Source organism: Emys orbicularis, chromosome 3 (assembly GCF_028017835.1).
Source record: "Emys orbicularis isolate rEmyOrb1 chromosome 3, rEmyOrb1.hap1, whole genome shotgun sequence".
Lineage (NCBI taxonomy): Eukaryota > Metazoa > Chordata > Testudines > Emydidae > Emys > Emys orbicularis.
Window position 1 is genome coordinate 51,447,060 of NC_088685.1, and position 13,939 is coordinate 51,460,998.

General features: G+C 39.3%; 1 protein-coding gene across 1 annotated transcript in view; it reads right to left on the reverse strand.

Annotated features, from left to right (window-relative positions):
• KHDRBS2 (KH RNA binding domain containing, signal transduction associated 2) overlaps positions 1 to 13,939 on the reverse strand; it is a 580,284-nt gene that overhangs the window by 17,520 nt on the left and 548,825 nt on the right. The gene's annotated exons all lie outside the window — the stretch shown is intronic.

The window sequence follows — 13,939 nt, forward strand, 5'->3', positions numbered from 1 at the left end:
CTCTTAATAAGATCCTGCTGGTTTTTATTCTATTGGTATAACACTTCCAGTTAGTGGCAATAAATTTTCTCGGAAACAACAAGGCAGACAACTACAGGTTGTTGGTGGAAAACCTCCTCAAGGCATACAAAAGCCTTGGTTGCAACATGTCACTAAAGATACATTTTTTGCACTCTCATCTAGATTTTTTTCCACCGAACTGCGGAGCAGTGAGCGACGAGCACGGCGAGCGATTTCACAGGACATTGCAACAATGGAGAAACGCTATCAGGGCAAATGGAGCCCATCAATGCTTGCAGACTATTGCTGGACAGTGACAAGAGATGCTCCATTTAATGAATACAAGAGACAAGCCAAGAAGCGCCGAGTAGACACTGAATAGGACTAAACTATGTACATAATATTTTTTTGCCTTTTGTTTCATAATAAATTTTATTTATATAACCCTTTTGCTGATTTTTAAAGTGTTACATAAACAGGACAGGTGAAATATTATCATGTAAAGCAACCATAAACACATGAAAAGACCTAGGTTTACAATTTATGATTAAAACTCTACTATCTACACAATATACATAGACATAAAATGTAAAAACTTAAATATCTTAGAAACAGTAGCCAATCAGTTGTTTTAATTGTCATATTTGAATTCAGCTCATCAAAATACATAATAAATAGCACATTTTATCTCTGAAGCAGACGACTTCTCAAAAATTGTAGACCAGTGTTATCAATGCTACTAAAAGTCAGTGTTTAAAAGTTGAATGGAGGAAAGGAGAGAGAGAGCATAAATGGAAGACATTGATAGGTCCAGGGAGAAGGGGCATGGAAGAGAGGTTACAGAAGACAGAGGGAATGGAGACCACAAGGGCAACAAAAGAATGAGATGGGAGCTTGAGGAGGTTTGGAAAGGGTCAAAGGAGGAAGCATAGAGGAGAATGCAGGATTTAGGGGATAAGGCTGTGGGCTACAGAAGATGAGCAGGATTTCAGAATTGGGGGGGGAGGGGTACATGCTGCAGGGCTAAGAGGGAAATAAATTTCATTTTATTGATTATGAAAAAAATAAGGAAATTCCCCCACATACAACTTTGTTAACTGAGCATTGAGGTTGTTGAAGGAATTTCTTATTAACAAAATTACTAAAAATCACCAGATGAGATCATCTGAATAGTCACACCTCTCAACTCACATACATTACCAACCACACATCCCAATATACAACAAGATCCTCACCCCTACACAATCCCCTTTGCACTTCACGTCTATAATAGGTCATTACTACCTAGAGGAAAATCTGAGGTGAGGTGAGAATTTAATGTTGTGTATCTGATTGTGTGTGGTTTTCAGAAACTGAATATGCATACTGTGGGTAGCAGGATAGAAATGTAAGAGAATTTGCTATAGTGCTGAGGAGTATGAGTGTATTTTGGCATAAGGCATGTGTATTGCATTGGGTGTGACTATTAATGTTGTCTTAGCTAATGATTTTCTTGATTTTTAGTGATTACACTGATGGGAACTGCATTTAATCAATTATATGAATGAGTTAATGATGTTTTCCTGTGGGAATGTGTATGAATTCATGAGCAGAGCCCTTTAAATTAAACTGGATACTTCTTTCAGTTTGCTGTAAGTTTAGTGTGAAACAATATTTGGAACCCACTATTAAATGGGAAACTCAAGTTAATTGTCATTATCACTAGCTGCCAGCATCCTTGGTTTGTGATCAATTGGCAATTAAGTATTAGTATTTCAGTACTGTTAGTGAAAATTCACATTGCCTCTTACCCATTATGTTCATTGGTTTTTGAATAAGCTTCCTGTATCTGCTAGAGACGTTGCTTCATTTATATATCGTCTCAGACACATGGTTAGGGATGATTTTGTGGTTAGTTGCTAGTATACTAGGCAGGAGAGGTATATTTTAGATCTATTGTTTCATTGCATGACTTATATTCAGAAATTTGATTTTAGTCTTGCTGGACAGTATACCTGAAAATAAGCCTTAGTTTCTTTAAATTAACCCTTAGGATTTTATGACTCAAGCTCCTATTATTAGCTGCTAAGATGCAATCCTCAAATGTATCTACATGCCTAAGTACCTCTGGGAGGGGGGGGGGGCGATGTAAGATACGCAACGTCAACTACGGGAATAGCGTAGCTGAAGTCGATGTATCTTATTTCGACTTACCTCCCATCCTCACGGGGATCACGTGGGATCGACGGCTGCAGCTCCTCCATCGACTCCGCTACCGCTGCTCGCCCTGGTGGAGTTACGGAGTCGACAGGAGCGCGTTCAGGGATCGATATATCACGTCTAGATGAGACGCGATATATCAATCCCCGATAGATCGATCGCTACCCGCCGATCCAGCGGGTAGTCTGGACGTACCCTGAGGATCTCAGGCTAAGTATGTACTCCCATAGCAAAGGGAAAATTATTTAAATAAAATTGTTGTTTTTATTTTGCTATTTAGTACCAAAGCAAGCTTAGGTGCATAGGACTTGCCATAGTAAATCAGGTATGTGGTCCATCTAGTCCAGAAGGTTCAGGGTCTTAGATATTTGTTGTTTTAAGTCTCTACTACTGTACATATTGGAGATGTTCTTTTCTGCTTTTCACTCAGCATTTCAAAACTTTGTAATGGAATTTTCCAGCATCATGGCTAACCCTTCAGCAAATGCAAACGGTCAACAAATATAAGTGATTCAAAGGCAGATTGTTTTAAGACATAGAGCAAAACTGTGTTACAATAAAAGAAACATGTATTAATTGCATCTAATTTGCATACGAAGATGCTATTTTCTAATTCAAATTACAATTCTATTCATTGCTAATTACCAGCAATAATGGAGACATGAACTGGCAATTTATTTAACTTCTCAATATTGCTTGCACAGTTTTCTATACTGTTTTATTCTTCCAGGATCAATTTCTGCAAGACAGGTGGCCAGGAAGAGATAAAATTGAGCTCTGGTGTTTAGACAGTTAAAAAGTATATGACAGTGATTAAGATCATGGTTTAATTTGATTGCATGCAATATTGTTGTAGCCATGTTGATCCCAGGATATTAGAATGACATAGCAGGTGAGATCATATCTTTTATTGGACCAACTTCTGTTGATGAGAGAGACAAGCTTTTGAGCTTACACAGAGCTCCATCCAAATACCCCAAGAAAACCTGCTTCAATACAGAAATAACACCCATTCTGACTGAACACCCCTAGATGTTCCCTCTCACCCCACAATTGAACCCATATGGGGCATCATGAAACAACTACAACTCAGACTCAATGGGGATCCCATCATGAAAGAAATCTTTCCTGAACCCCATCTTCTGGCCTTCCAACAACCCTCCAATCTCTCCAACTTCATCATCAGAAGCAAGATCCCCACAGACCAGGACACACCAACTCAAAGCGGCCCCAGACTCTGCCAGAACAACAGATGCAAACCTTGCAGACATATCTCCACTGCTACAATGATGAACACCCCCACAACACACCTTTCAAGATCCAAGGGTCCTACACATGCCTATCATAACATGTGGTGTACCTCATAGTAGGAAACATTATTCATCACCATTTTTAACAATCCTAGTCAAACAACTCGAAACAAGAAATAGTTTTGTCAAAATCAAAGTTTGTCTGTGGATAACTTGCAAACAGAGAAAAGGGTGAAATACATCAAATAAATTAGTCTCTGCAAATACGTCACTCAGTTCCAGTATGGAACAGTGAAAATACTGAGAAAAGGCTGGATTTGGGTGATGTTATATGCATTGAGGCTCCAGTTTTTATCCATAAGTGATAGAACTTTCTTTGTTGTGTTAAAACTTCTATAGTAACTATACAGATGCTGTTACATAAGTATGGTTTATTAAAACATAAACTTAGATTAGTTTGTCATATATAACTTGTAAAGGTTTCAGACCTTTATAAGTAGCAGGAAATCTGTCATTAACAATGTGACACATCTGTTAAAATAACAGGAGTACTTGTGGCACCTTAGAGACTAACAAATTTATTAGAGCATAAGCTTTCGTGGGTTACAACCCACTTCTTCGGTTGTAACCCACGAAAGCTTATGCTCTAATAAATTTGTTAGTCTCTAAGGTGCCACAAGTACTCCTGTTATTTTTGCGGATACAGACTAACACGGCTGCTACTCTGAAACCTGACATCTGTTAAACTAAACTAAAATGTGTTGAGCTGAGATTTAATTGTAGCATCTTGTTACCATAGTTTAATTGCAATAATCATAATTTTCCTACAGTATGCTACAATGATAAGACACGCCATTAGCTGTGTTATTGTGAGATAAGTATGGACACAACAGCATGGGAGTGATTTTCTCTTCACCTTATTTCCAGAAGAAATGAGCTTTCTCTTAATGTGAGCTGGTACAATGTGATATGTTCAGTGACACTGTTGTCATGCCTGAAATAATGCAGATGTGTTATCACTATATACACCACCATATTACAGGGATATTTTTTCTTAGTTTCTCAAAATATATAATTCCTAGAATGAAAGGCAGTAAAATACTTGGTGTGAAATACTACATATGATAAGAATAGTTGGCATGATTAACTTATTCTTATACTGTCATATAAAAATGATGTATAATTCAGGAATAATAGGAGAAACGGAAGGAGCCTCTATAAATAAAAAATATTTTCTTTTCTTGTGATACATATTTTTATGCTGTACTAGCATAATATATGTAAGTGCAAGTGGTTTTGGATATACACTAAGTTCAAAGAATATGACGGGTTTAAACACAGAACTTTCCAAAGAATTATAACTTAATTAAAACAGGGATTTGACAAAATGACACTAACTTTAATGTCATCCCCGCAGTAGCCATCATATCTGAATTTAAAATGCTCTCACATTTCTTACAGAGTTTAAAAATCATAACCTTACAAGCTATCATAAATCTCATCTGGAAGGTATATTTGCATTGGAGACAGCTAAGGTGACGCCACAAATGAAAAGATTTGAGGGAAAGCTGCAGAAAATCAAGGAAATTTTCATTACAGTACACTGTATCGTACATAATGGGTTTTATAATACTTAGGAGATAAGATATTATGGTGATTGGTAGAGTATAAAAACCTGAAAAGAGTAGAAAAGAACAGAGGAAAGTAACTTTTGTTTGCTACCTCCACTATACATATGCAACATAAATCTAGAAAAAATGCTATACTGAACTTGAGGGAGAGACATGGAAACAGCCATAGTGGAGTGGATTCAAGATCCATCTAATCTGATATCCTCTCTCTGCCAGGGGCCATTACCATAAGCTTCAGAGGAAGGTGTAAGTAGAGAAATGTTGGATAACTTGACATTAGGTCTCATCCTGGTCTCTAATATTTAAAGATTGGTTTAAGCCTGAGGCATGCAGTTTAATATCCATTTGAAAACATTTATCATTAATTATAATTCTGGATATTCTTGATTTTCATATCAATGTTCAATCACGTTTTGGATCTTGCCAAGTCCTTGGCCTCAATGACTTCCTGTGACAATGATTCCCCCACACTCTACTTGCATGCTGTTGAAAAAATATTTCTTCTTATTGTTTTTGAATTTTCTACCTTTAAATCCCATTGAATATCTCATGTTATGAGACAGAGAAAACAGAAGTTGCTGACCTGCCTTCTCTAAATCATTCATTATTTTGTGTTCTTTTATGATGTCCCCTCTTATTCATCTCCTTTCTAAGCACAGCTTAATGGTCTGCCCAGGAGACTGGGAGCCAGGAAATCCTGCATTCTCATCCTAACTCTAATACTGACACAGTCTGTCATCTTACACATGTCATTTAACCTCTCTTCCTCAGTTTCTAGACAGCCATCATGGGAGTCCAAGAAACAGGGCATCCAGGAGTCTTAAGGCTTGTCTATATGACAAATGAGTGTGTGGCAAGGTGGGGGCGTAAATCTACAGTGCTCCAGCATGCAGCACACTAAATGGCTGTGTGGACTCTGCTGCTGTGCACTAAAAGTTCACTAGTGCACTTTCTGTACAGCTGTTTCAAAGATCAGTACGTAAAAGGGCATTGGAGAATCTTTAGCACACAGCCGTAGGGGCCACATGGACAGCAAGTGCGCCGCACGCTGAAGCTCTGTAGATTTATGCCCCAGCTTGCTGAACACTAACTTGTCCTATAGACATGCCTTGAGTGGGAATTAGGTACTGAACACTCAATCTATCAGCAGAAGTGGCGGTTAATTAACATTCTGTAGCATATTCAAAAATATTGACCTACAAGTGTATAGGAAATTGCAAACAGGGGAGTTCTTGTGATATCAGGGTTTCTTAACCATAGTATGCTCCAGATAAAGAAATCCCATAGAAAGAAGCAACAACTGATACAAAGAATGGCTTTTCAATGTGCAAATTTCCCCCTAGAGCAGAGGGCTTGCACATAGGGTGACCAGATGTCCCAATTTTATAGGGACAGTCCCGATATTTGGGGCTTTTTCTTATATAGGTGCCAATTACCAGCACCCCCTGTCCCGATTTTCCACACTTGCTATCTGGCCACACTACTTGCACATTGCCCACATATTTTCAAGGTAGGATGCATGGCCATGGCAGGACCCTCCCTACTGGGCTGAACATCACCATGTAAGAACAAAGCACTGTAAATTCAGATTTAATTGTGATCCTATACTGGCTTGTGTAAGTGTAGGCAAAGTCTGGCTGGCATACAGGGCCTGTTTTAAGTATGCCCAGTTAACCATGAGTGTCCCAAGATCTCAAAATCAAATGAAAATGTTTTCTTTGATATACGGCTGTTTGCCATTCCAAAGATAATAAATTACTTAAGTGATGTTCAGTTTTTAAACTAGACAATATTCTAAATAATTAGGGCAAGATACTAGTGACAATCAGCACAGCTCTATTGACTCCAAGAGAGCTACACTGAATTACATCAGCTGAGTATCTTGCTTTTAGTCACCATCGAAGTTACAGCAATGAAGGGAAAGATCCCTGTGATCCAACTACTTGCATTATCATACCTGCAATTTTCTAAAAAAATTATCACATTAGTTCACTTGATTTCCTGCCTTTGAACACTTAAATGAAGATAGACTGGAAAAACACAGTGGCAAAACCCTCGGCAACACAAGCTAATTGAATTTCAGGATCAATGAATGACAATATCTGCATTATTGTTGGACTTGACTATGATTATTAGAACAAACTCATCATCTTTACAAAACAAATGCTAACAAATGCTAACAATTGATATTTTCTTTCAAAATTTACAAAATATTTGTCTCTGTGCCGTGAAACATGAGGTCAGTATGATTTCTATGTGGCTTCATTTTCTTTTGATAATGCAATAGATTAATCAATTGCGGGCTTTATTTTCACACTGGGATAGTAATCACTCAAGCATCTCAATGCGAATGGGAATGCTCATGTTCTCTAATGGAGTTGAAGTGAGATATCCAAATAGCCTGATTTAAAGTACAGAATTCATATTTTTCCTTATCCCATACATATTTTCTTTTCACCTCATATTTCAGATCTATATATTCATTTTTTACTCTTCCTTGTTCAGCACAAGCTGTCTCCTTTACTTCAAATAAAGAATGAACATGTAATTAACTGTTCCTGTATCCTGCAAGTGCTGATTTGGTATATAAACAATGAGTTTGCATGGGAATAGAATATTGCTGTCCATTTTAGCTGTCAGCCATACAAACATTTGGTTACACAGTGTTGCCTCTACAGAACTTCGCATAGCCAAACTAATCACACTTTAAAGCTTTCTTAATGAATTATTGGCTGGGTAATCTTTACAAAAATAGACAGTCAAATCATCTTGGCAGTATTCTGGAACTTTGATGTCTTACATCCAAAAGAATTATATTAAGCATTTACATTCTCATTGTTTAATTAAAAATGGAATAATCCTAAAATTAAACAACCAATTCTTTACACATGAACACTTAAAGCTAAATTGCAGTGGAAACAAAGCAGAATTATATGGCAACTTGAGCAAATGTGCACACACAAAAATACAAATATCCTGAATAATTTTATTGTAATGAATACCTAAGTAGTTTTCATTTACTCTAATGTGTTACTATACCAAGAAAGTGTCTTTGATACTTGGTCCAAAATGAATGTGAGCCCATGTGACAAAGATGTTAAGGGCTAGGTGGTGAGCAGCTCCATGCAGATGTGTAACAGCGTGGATGGGGAGGCAACACACTTCTCCCTTACTCCCCAGTACTCCCACAAAGAGGGCAATCACCATTATAATGTCCTGGGGACTTTCTTTCCAGATTCCTCTCCAGGACTGTCAAACAATTAAAGATGAAACTACCCCCAGAAAATGCACCCCAGGTTTTCTGATTAATCCAGCTAGAGGGACAGGATTCTGGGCTATAAGTCAGTGCTTATGCAGTTTGGACATGATCAGTAAGGTTCACAGGAATAGGATGTATCTCCATATCATGTCTCAGTGCTTTGATTGATTTAGTGGCCACCCTTTAGGGCAAAATAACAAGAATCGCAAAGGGAGAGAAAGGTGGAGCACAGGCTGCAGTAGTGGCTTTTCCCAGGACATCATGACTGTCTCTGCTATAGTTATTCTGATTATGCTACTTCATTTTAAACCATACATTTTACTTTACTATGCTTATAATAAAACAAGTCATTAACTTCATGTTTTTGCCAGACACCTTCCTGAAGGGCAACAGCACTAGAGGGGAAAATGCAAAATTATGTAATTATGGAAAACAATGGGTACACATGGAAACAGCATTTATTCATAAATTAATCCACTTGCATGAAGTTCATTATAAAATATGAGCATCTGTATAAAGTTAAAAAGACTCTGTCACCCTGGTTTATGCTCCCAAATTTAGGATCCAATCCTGCAAGTGCTGAGCACCTCCAGCTGGGTAATGTGTGCCTTAAACACTTATGGAAGTTAGTGGGAGGTGAAAGCACTCAGCATCTTGTGAAATGCATTCAGTAATTTGAGGGACTGAGCCCTTAGTTTCCCCCCAAATCTTTGCTTGTTACTTTTATGGAAAGGCCCAATATATTTAAGTGAAAGGATTTCATCAGCATCAACTCCACAGTCAATCCAAAGAAGAGGAAGGGAAGCTCCCTAGAGAGAGAGAGAGACTGACAGTGGGAAAAGTTCTTCTTAAATCACCTTTTGAATTTAATGGGATAATATATCCCTGCTTTCACTTTATAGAGGATGGTAAAAAAAACCCAACAACCTAAACTAAGACTATCATCATCTATTCAAGTCTATAGCTTAAAGTGATTTCTGTAAAACTTGATTGTTCTATTCCTGCTCAGTTCCACAGGACTTTTCCATGCAGGCACATACTCTTTTCTATTTCAGTATTTTGCTTAAACATGCTCCCTTAATGCCTGCAACCGAAACAAGGAGTGCTGAATAAATTGAAAGAAGGAGCAACATCCAGCCTCCAAATCCAGGCTCTTCTAGAGGGCAGAGGAGAACCTATATTAGCCTACTCCAGGAGGATGGAAAGGGTCCTGCTGTCCAGGAGCTCAGCTAGAAAGTTAAGAATTCAATGCTAAGAGCTCTTATCGGGGGGACAAAGTGGTGCTCTAATGTTTTTACAGTACTTTGAAAATCTAGAGTCCCTATACTACATATAAGTGCTATATAGTAATATTGTTATTATTTGCTGGAATTTACATAGTGAGACTGAAGAATGAGAGGATTCTCATTGTGAGGCTCAACAGCCATCCCCTGGAAAATTGACTAGGAAATGAGATTGTAAAATGCTATGTGGGAGGAAGTATAGAGTGGAGGAAAGGTATAGAGGCTGATAGGGAAAAGTTAAGAAATCAGGAATCACATGGGCAGGGATGGGTAATCCAGGGGAAAAGACATGTCTTGATGATGTTTACAAGGGATGACAAGGAAAGTGGGATGGGCTGTGAAGGGGCAAGGAAATGGAGATTTTTCTAGGGGTTTTGAAGGGAGAAAAGGAATTAGGCATTATGGCTGGGGATCACGATTTGTCTATGTGGTGGTCTTAATCATGGTAGGGGGGAAATTTAGTGTTACAAAGGAGTGGGCTAGAGGGCTAGTAGGGAATGGAATAGATATATTTTTGGAGGCACAAGAAGACATGAAACTATTACTAGTTGCTGAGCTGGGGTGAGAGAGAGAGAGAAATAGTCTTGACTTGTGTGAGGTGCTGGAAATACAGGGGAGGCTGAATTCACACAGTATTGGGGATTAGGAAGTTTACACAAACAGGGATAGAGAATTGAGATTTATTGGACAATGAAGGGTAGAAGTTATGTAAGGATAGAGAATGAGGTGGAGCCTCACTGCTTGTGGATGGGGTGGGAAGTGTTTGAAATAATTGGGTGAGGAGAAGAGATATAGTGTGTGCACCAGAGAACAATAATAAAAAAATATAAATGCAGAATACACATACACTGAGATTAACACAATCCATTTAAATCTTTGTTTCTTTAAGAAGAAGAAGAAAAAAGAGTGCACACATAGGTTAACAGAGTGGTGTATGAGTAATATTATGAACATGCTAGTGCATGTGAACCAGCAGGAACCAGGATATAGATTAAAATGCTCCCCATTTTTAGGGGAAAAAAGTTGAAAAATTGGAAAATGATTTCTCTGTTTTAAGTTTCTAGCATGTTGTTAGTAAAACAGGTATAATAAGTAAAAGAGACTGGAGCAGGGAGGAGGGATTAGGAGCAGGGCAGCAGCGAGAGCAGGGCTGGAGCCCGACTAGGAACAGGGCTGGAGCAGGAGCAAGGCTGGAGCAGGGCTAGGAACAAGGCTGGAGCAGGCTAAGGCGTGAGGAGTCTATTGCCAGCATTTGGGAGGAGAGAGTTCCAAGTCCTGGAGTGACATTGAGCACATTGAGCAGCTCTTCCTCCTGTGGGGCTTATATACCTGGTCTGGGAGTCACACAACTTGCTCCTGGCTTGTGGGTTGGCTGGAGCCTAGCACAGGAGTGACTCATAATCTTACAATAGTGATCTTATATGAGCAAGTTATAAACCTTAACTAATTAGCCTTTTCAACATCCTGTATAGGAGAACAAGTACTATCATCCTCATTTTACAGACCAAGGAATGGCAGTAGAGTGGTGTAAATCACTTTCCCAAATCTACAGAGAGAGTCAGTTTCAGGAACAGGTTAAGAACTCAGGAGTAGCTGGCTCTCAATCCTGGGCTCACATCATGCTTCTCTGGGTAACTCAACCCTTTAGCACAGTGGTACCCAAACTTTTCCTGTTGTGCCCTCTCACCAGTAATGGAATGTGTCCACACACCCCTCCATTACTGCACAGTTGGCTCAGCAGGAGAGCTTGGGCTGAATGTGGAGTTGGGGGCAAAACTGGGGAGTGGGGAGGAGCTGGGACTAGAGGCAGAGCTGGCCTGGGGACAGAGAGGGAATGAGGGCAGAGCTGGGCTGGGAGCAAAGCAGGGAGCGGAGTGGGGCTGAGGCTGGGGCCAGAGCTGGGCTGAGGGTGAAGCAGGAGGCAGAGCAGAGCTGTAGCTGGGGCTGGGGGCAGAGTGGGGCTGGGTGGCACTTCCTCCCTGCCCGCCATGGGGGCTAGCCTGGCTACACACCCTCCCGAACATTCCTCCTGCCCCCCATAGTTAGGGGACCACTGCTTTTGCAGCATTTTTGGAAGAGATTGTATTCTTTTTACTCAAGATGATAACAGCAAATAAATACACAAAAGAAACAAAACCAAGGGTAACTGAAGCGCACACATATGAATACACTAATATTATTACTTGTTTAGCACTGAAAATGTACTTGACTGCACATTGCATAAAGCACATGTATCACGAATACTGATTACATACAAAAATAAGTTATTTCTGATTATGCAATGCAATTATTTTGACAATGTGCCTTAAGAAACCATGATTTCAGTACAAATACAAAGGAAACTGCAACTTTGCATTGCCCTAAAATTTGCTTCACAGTTGCATGAATAAAATTATCATGCACTTGGAATTTTCATTTCCAGCATCATTCTCTTGTCTTGTTGTGTGTTTTGGAAAACACCATATACATTATGACAGTTAATAACTAATAATACATCAAATGTTATACTTTGAACATATTGGGCCACACCCTCAATTGGTGAGAATCAGCATGGCTCTGTTGACTTAATTCAAATTATGCTGATATATACCATCTGAGATCAGGCTCAGATCTTCCAACTGAGTGTAAAAAACTACTGCAAAACATTCAAGAGAAATAGAAGGAATGGATTTCAATGCACCATCTAAAGTAATATTTTAATGCCTGATTCTGGACCAGAAACACAGCCCAAGTAAATGGGCCATGCACCGTGGAGTTCAGTGGGCAAGGTGGGAATGAATCCTTCTTCTAGGTCACAATGCTACAGCAAAGCTGCTGTGGCACTGCTACTGTAGTCTGAGAGGGGATGTAGCAAGTCCCGTGGCTGTCCCCTGTCCATCTCTCTGGGGAGTGTCATAAATATAAAGAAAAGGGTAGCATAAAATCCCTTCTTGGCAGCTGTACCGAATCGCTTTATCTGTAAGGGGTTAAGTAGCTCAAATCACTTAGTTGGCACCTGACCAGAAGGACTAATGGGGAAAGAAGATACTTTCAAATTGTGTGGGGGAGAGAGGATTTGTTTGTGGCTCTCTTTGTTTGTTCCCTCTCTGGACCGAGGGAGAGACCAAGCAGGTACAACATCTCCTGAAAACATACCTGGAATGATCCATTTAAAATTACAGAAATTGTAAGTAAGGCAAGGAAACGCATTAGGTTATCTTTTGTTTTGGCTTGTGAATTTTCCTATGCTACAAAGGTTGTTTTATTCCTGTTTTTGTAACTGTGAAGCTGAGCCCAGTGGGGAATCCTCTGTGTTTTAAATCTCTTACCTTCCATCCTGATTTTGCAGGTGTGATTCTTTTACTTTTTTCTTTATAATAAAGTTCTTCTTTTAAGAACCTGATTGATTTTAGTGTCCTGAAGATAAAGGGTCTGGTCTGTACTCACATTGCTAACCGATTGGTTGGTATATTATTCTCAGGCCTCCCCAGGAAAGGGGAGGATATTTTGGGGGGATAAGGATTCCAAGTGATCCTCCCCTGAATTTTTGTGTAAATCACTTGGTGGTGGCAGCAATACTGTCCAAGGACAAGGAAAGGAATTTGTGCCTTGGGGAAGTTTTTAACCTAAGCTGGTAGAATATAAGCTTAAGGGGTCTTTCATGCGGGTCCCCACATCTGTACCCCAGAGTTCAGGGTGTGTGGGGGAACCCTGACAGGGAGCTTTTCTCATTATTTGTGCAGTCATGGAGCCATCAGAACTACCACGAACTTTCCAGGTGCACTGGGGAAGAGGGAACCCTTTTGGAGCAAAGCTGTCCTTTCTCCTCACATCCTCTTCCCCCATGCAGTGGAACCAGTTCCAGTGTGTTCAGGTATTCTATGACTGTGAAGTTTGGAGCAAGATTTGATCCATAGAAAGTTAAAAATTATATGGCATTTTGCAATAAAGTATTTTAGAACTCTGGATTTTAATTGGAGTTGTTGGTACTATCATTCCAAGAATAAAAAAATCTTTTTGACTACGTTATACTTGTTGCTTGAAATAATGGATATGACAGCAGGAGAGACACAGTATTGTTGTCACATCAATAAGACTGACAACTGACACTGTGAAATATACTCAGGCGCTAATCAGCATGCTCACTGTTGCTGTTAAAAGTGATCTATGTGATTAATTGCCTTTGAAATTTTGATCAAAATTGATCTGTCCAATTTTCTGGTCCTAGTTCCATAAGTCAAATCTCACCCTAGAATTACACAAATCAATTTAGTCTGGGCTTCTGTAAAAGCAGAGCAAAAAAGAAGGTAGAAGTAATTTTGGAGCTGTCAGTGACTG